The following is a 6,538-nucleotide window of genomic DNA, read 5'->3' on the forward strand; positions in this document are numbered from 1 at the left end:
GGTGCTGGAGGATAAAATACAGGCATGTTGTCATGTTTTTTGACAAGTTTTCAATACTCTTCTTAATTTCTCCAAGCTGCTTTTCAACAGAAGTCAACCTATTTTCAACAATAACCATCTGATCGAAGAGTTTTTTAGACCCTATTTCACATATTCGACAGTACCAATGAACCCCTAATTTCTGGCCATCCTCAGATTCTAAAAACTTAACCAATGCTTCACTAGCCTCTGCACAAGGAGATTTAGCATGATACCAAAATTTACACAAGCTGCATTGAATACCAGACTGAGTTTCCTTTGCAGTCTTTTTACAACTTCCACACTGGTCACTCATTATGAGATTAAATATCAAAATCAAAAACAGAAGCAAACAACAAAATGAACAAACAAGATCACAATTGTGAAGACCGCAAGTACAAACAAAGTGGCTCTGAGTACAAGCACACAAAACGAAAACCAAAAACTGAAGATTATATTACATAGAAAATTTCCAGTCCCACACACAAAACCCAAAGTAATCAAAAGTAAATTATAGGAAAATACCAGTTACACAGATAGCACTTCAACACTATATTATAGTGTGCAACAAAGACTGAAGTGCTCCACAACAAAAATGACAATAACAAAATCTATTCACAGACACACAAAAAAGACACGGCCTTCCAGGCAGACAGAACTAATTCTGAGACCTTAACTAGTAGTTTTTTTTCCTTTTATAAATTTTTAATATGCATATAGTTGGTTAGTAGTTAGTAGTAGTATAGTAACAAGTATATAAAGAGTTAGTAAAGAATGAGAATAATAAATAGGTATGGAAATGGCTGTAAGCAAGAGCGATCACAAAAACACTTCCGCGCGCTAGCTATAACCGGAAACGTAAATATAGATTAATACAATAGTAGTAGGAGAATACTAGAAAATAACCCGAGTTACTACAACTAATACAAGTGGTTCATAAAATAAATTACTCACATGCTTTGGTCGCATGTGGAGTATGCAAACAGGTTAGAAAACATATGTCGTCTTTGAAATGGCAAAAACAAAAGGTAAGAGTAAGCAGGCGAATAAATAAAGTTTGTCACATCCAGTTTCACCCAGTTTCTCTACGCTCGGTGAAGGTCTGGTCTTTTCTCTGCTCTTGGCTAAGAAAAAAGGTGCTTCTCAGCTTGCCTGCTGCACAAACACGATGTGGCGCGTTAGAGATTATGACGAATTGAAATTAACAAGTTTAATACCAGAAAGCGTATCCGTTATTTGCGATAAATCAAACTTGAATTGAAACTAACATTATCTGATCATTTGTCTTACCATTTCCGCCATATGGCGCGAACAACTTCTACAGCATTTTTCGACCATCAAAGCAGACCAAAAGGCTCATCATTTTTATCAGAGGATGATATGCGATCGTTCAAGCTAAGTTTAAAAAATGAAACATATTTTTATGCTATGTTTTGAGATATCAGTGCTCAAAGTGGCAGCATTACGATGCCGATAAAATAGACGCGTAAGAACAATAGATATGGTTTTTATCGCAAGCGTGAAGTATATTTGTGAAAATAGTTCGATGAATAAGGATGCATGAAAGTGTAAACATAAACCATCTCTCACACATACATCACATTTTAGCCGTTTTGGAAAACGAATCCAAACTAGGGCGGTCTCGTGTCGCTGCAATTTTCTGTTCGTTTATGAGCTTTTAAGAGCTTTCAATCACATTCCCACATATTTGGCACCTACAACACAACAGTAAGACAAAAGACCAAAAGACATGGTGAATCTTTTGATACCAAATAGCGGTAATGTGAATTTTGTTGCAAGTCAACCTTTAAAGGACTGCCCAAAACCTCCCTTTTTTGTTTTCTTAATTTCTAATACTAGTACTTCATACAGGTGCATATATCGTATAGCCATGTCACATCATTCCATGAGCTAATCCTAAACAATTTAGTCAGTTTTATTCTTTTTAGCAATTTTTCTTACATCATTGGGAGTACTTCCTTGTATATATGCTAAATACAGTTATGTATTTAATTAGCACTCAACCAAAGTTTGTAACTAAGGTGAGCACATTCTCTGCTTACTAGCACACAAAAAATCATCCGAATTTTTAGATGACTGTATATAATAGGTGCAAAAGATTTTATGTCTGTGCACCTAGTAAAAAGCTGATTTCTACTAGAATATCGATTTTAATTCAGCTGTTTATACAGGAAATTTTGCTTCTTGTTATTTTTTCTCTTCTTCTTATTCTTTTGCTTTCTCTTTCTACACTTAGCTTCTAGAGAAGCCAATTCTGTAGCACTGCTGTTTAGACTAATTATTGATAAAGTACCATTCTAAACTGTTGTCTACTTTTTCATTGCCCAGCATAACTATTAAGCTTTGAAGTAGCTAAGAACCATTGTAAGAAACTAGACATTAAATTAGCTGTAAATCAAAAATTCAGAGGTAGGTTTTCGCATTGACTGTTAAAAATAGTTTCTCAAATTCAGAAAAAAAAGATTACAGCTGATTGTGTAAGCTACATGTATGTTTTACTGACATCCTATATGCCATGTTTAATACACTCATACCACAACCAAACAGGAGTGAAGCGACTGTTCGGGAGCTTTGTGATAAATGCATTTGTGCAAAGAACTCACAGAAATTATTCATCAACGGCCGTCGCAAACCCTTGTACCGAATTTCATCAACAAATTTATCCATTTTTCAATGGAGTCGTTTAGGTATAATAACAATACAAGACACATATAAAACTATTTAATAATGTTACCAAATCTTGGAAATTTGTAAGCATTATCCTAAACCTTACCCATCTGATTGGATAATACATAAATAGACAGATTAATTTGGCCTAAAATCGCTATTAAAACTTTGACAAGCCTTTTTTTCAAAATTAAGACCGTGAGACAGAGAGTATAACTGTTAAGTCGTGCGCTTTTCTCGAGAAAAAAGTGCACATTTCACCATTCTACAGTTTTGTCGAATTCCCGAAGGTTTTTGTGACTAACATAGAAGTACTCAAAAGTAATCGTTTCTTCTTTGCAGATTTCCAAGTAACTGACATTTTAGTAACATACGTGTATAATTACTACTTTGGTATTCAAATTAGAGTCAAAATCAATGAAAGTAGAGGAAAGGATGATGATATTTTTTTAACGGTTCTTATAAGATTATTGCAACGTTTAACCCTTTAGCGACCGCGGGCTTACGGCTGGAAATTCCCCAGCGTACCAGTGCATTTACTATGGCGATTTGAGCCTTCGACACCACTGCTTAAAAACTGCATCAATTTTCTTCAAAATTGAGGTAGTTACATAAATTAACATGCATCGGAATCTTGAGAAATTTTTCTACAAGCTGATACTTTTTTAATGTAGTTAGCTTGCATTTGCTTACCTGCAAGAGTCGCAATTCGTTGAAGCTACGAGTTTTTTATGTTAGTACGTCATTTTCAATTGTATTTTATATTCACTAAAAGCAAATGGCAATGTTGTATAAATAATTCTTGCATAGATTCATATGCTCACAACAATTTGCAAAAATATTTAGTCGTCCAAGAGCATTGAAAGCGGAGTTATGAGCTCCAATGTATAGCGGGAGCGCCATTGGAAATGCTCGAGACACCATGTCCATGAGCAGCGCAAGACAGTCATCCGACAAGGTTGCTCCAGCTTTCGTGCAAATTGGCACAAACCTGCAAATGAATATGCATCTGGAAGCTGAGACATTTTCCTGCAGAATGAGATTGTTTCCTCCACACAGCTTGCAAAAACCTTGCAGCTAGACATCTGTATATACGCAGTTACAACTTTTTGCTCTGAATTTTTATGCATTTCTCGAGACTAGATTTATGTAAAAAATTTGCATATAAAGTCATTGCACAGATTCATGTGTGCTGCAGCAAAGATAAACTGGTTGTGTGCAAAAAGAATTAAATTGTGAGCTTATATTCACACGTTTTGTGAAGCAGCAAAAGACAGGAAGCAGCATTTATTATGAGCAGAAACAGCAAATCATGGACTGCTAGATTGCAGAACAATATGAGAACTGAACTATTTGATTAGACTGCTGCTCTGAAGATGGCAGTGTGCAACAAATACAGCACATCAATGCACAACTAATACAATAGAGTAGTAAATGTATGTACAAAAGCTAGCAATACAAAGCAGTGAAGCATTTGCAGAAACTAAATAACATACCATTTGTAAATAAATTTAGCTAGCATGGCAAGGATCAAAACATGACTCGCACAAAGATATTCCACAAGTGACTCTGCTGCCAGTGCATTCAACTTGCTCATCGACAATGTATACAGACAACTGGTGCACATAGCCAGAGACAGCAACGGAAAGCAAATAACATAATTCGAAATTTAGATCTTTTAGATGGAATATGCTGTCTGAAGTTGAGCCAGCCTTTCCATGCCAGCAAGCTTTCATCTACAAATATAAATTTATCAGATAGAAAAACAGGATAGAACCAATCGCATTTCATGGCAAAAACATTTTTTAATTTGAACAATATATTGCCAGCAGGGTTTTCAAAATTGTCAATAAAGTGTAAACTTGCTTCTAATTTTCTTTCAATTTATAAACTGATTAAAAATCAGCGTAGATAATAAAGGAATGTGGACCAGTAAGGCAATAGAGTAGGCTTTTTGAGAATACCTATATGCAAAACTAAACAAGCAACTCGCCAAACATTTATCATCAGCAGGCTCTGAAGCATCGCGATGTTTTTGAAGGCCATATTTATTCGTTTCGTTAAATATAACATTTATCATGGCCGATGTTTAAAAAGCTTTGAATAATAAAAACACTTACCTGTTTAAAAATTCAAACTTATACTCTTGCCAGGCTGTCAGCAAAATGGAATTCTTTTGGTTTTAAATCAGATCCTTGCGGATCTTAAAGGGGTTGAAAGCGTAACTATGGCCAGAGACAAATTAGGGTTGGAGTTGCTTAAGAACAGACGGAAGTCGGCTCGAATGGTTTTACTTATAAAAATTCTCTCCAGCAGTGTGCATGAGTCTTTAATCAATAATTTTAACAATATACACAATGACACACACTCACATCATACCAGATCGGTATCCAATGACGTACCTAGGGCTGTTCCAGCCAGCAAAACATTTTATCATAACAGTTTTTTACCGAGAACTTCTCGCGACCTACGAGGAAATTTTTAACGCACTTTTTATAGTCATGATTTTACTTACTTTGAATATTACTTGACTTTTATTGAAAACATTTGAACTAGATCTAGATACGTACACGATGGCCCTTTTTTTCCTCGGGGATCGAGGTCTTAGGGTTCGATTGACCAAGACCAAGAAGACCAAGGTCCTCTTTGATATCCACCATTTCAACGCCGGCCGTTTCAGTCTCACTTTCGCAATCCAATTCATTCTGTTGATTTTCCTTTTTAATTTCATCCTCTTCCTCACATTTTTCTGATCTAAAAACCTCTTCTTCACTTTCAAACCAGTCGGTATCTTCCTGTAAACGAATCTTTTTAGCAGCGCCTCAAGTATCGCGTTCGTTCGTGATGATCAGCTTTCCATAAAGAACGTTCAACTTCTAACAACGTGTTCTTTTTGCACATGCGTAGAAGGGACTAATTATAGCACCAAATTAATAGTATGATATTTTTTAAAACTTCTCAAATTATTAATTAAAAATTTTTAGGGCCGTTTTTTAAATTAATAAATGGATTTAAAAAACACCTATCGAAGACTCAGATCTGACGGGCAATTACGGGTTTGGTACGCTGAGACTGCGCTCTCAGCCCGTCAGATTACGGGAACGGTATTCAAAAGGTTAATTATAAGAATAATGATTTGATTTTATAAGATTTAATTTTAAGAATAGTCATTTGAGTTTACAAGATCAAAGTATAATTATAGTGACCGATGTTGGGCAATATGTTACTGTTATTTTGTTTTTTAATAATTTTGTTAAATAGATTTTCTAAAAATTTAAATAAAAATCAAAACTTCTTGTTATTGGTTGCTATGACGTGTTGAAATGTAACCAAAATTGTGCATTGGTTTTCTACTAATACTGTATTACTATATTAATAATATTGGTTATTCAAATAATATCAGCGCCTTTTACGTCTAATATTGCATTTTCCTATTGCAGCGGTAAGATATAAACATTCAATTATTTCCGTCCATTATTGCTGTTTGTGGTACATAATAACACCCAGTACAATACAGCTACAATTGCAGCTACCATTGCAGTTCTCCTATTGCACTGCAGTGCCATTTGACTGCTAATATTGCATTTCTCAACCAATAGTAGTACCCTTTCTTTTTTCCATTATCATTTTGGTCGTGGGCTGTATGACAGGGGAATTTTTAGTATATACATATGTATGAGAATATGATGCAACATTTGTAAGCATTTTTATTGCGTTGCACACAGACAATTTTTATAGCTTTAATTTAAGCATCTCAGGGTCAATAGAATATTAAACCACGGAATAATAAGGTCTGATAACAGTAATTTAAAAAAAAAAGAATTAACTATGG

The sequence above is a fragment of the Watersipora subatra genome, chromosome 5 (assembly GCF_963576615.1).
Source record: "Watersipora subatra chromosome 5, tzWatSuba1.1, whole genome shotgun sequence".
Classification (NCBI taxonomy): Eukaryota; Metazoa; Bryozoa; class Gymnolaemata; order Cheilostomatida; family Watersiporidae; genus Watersipora; species Watersipora subatra.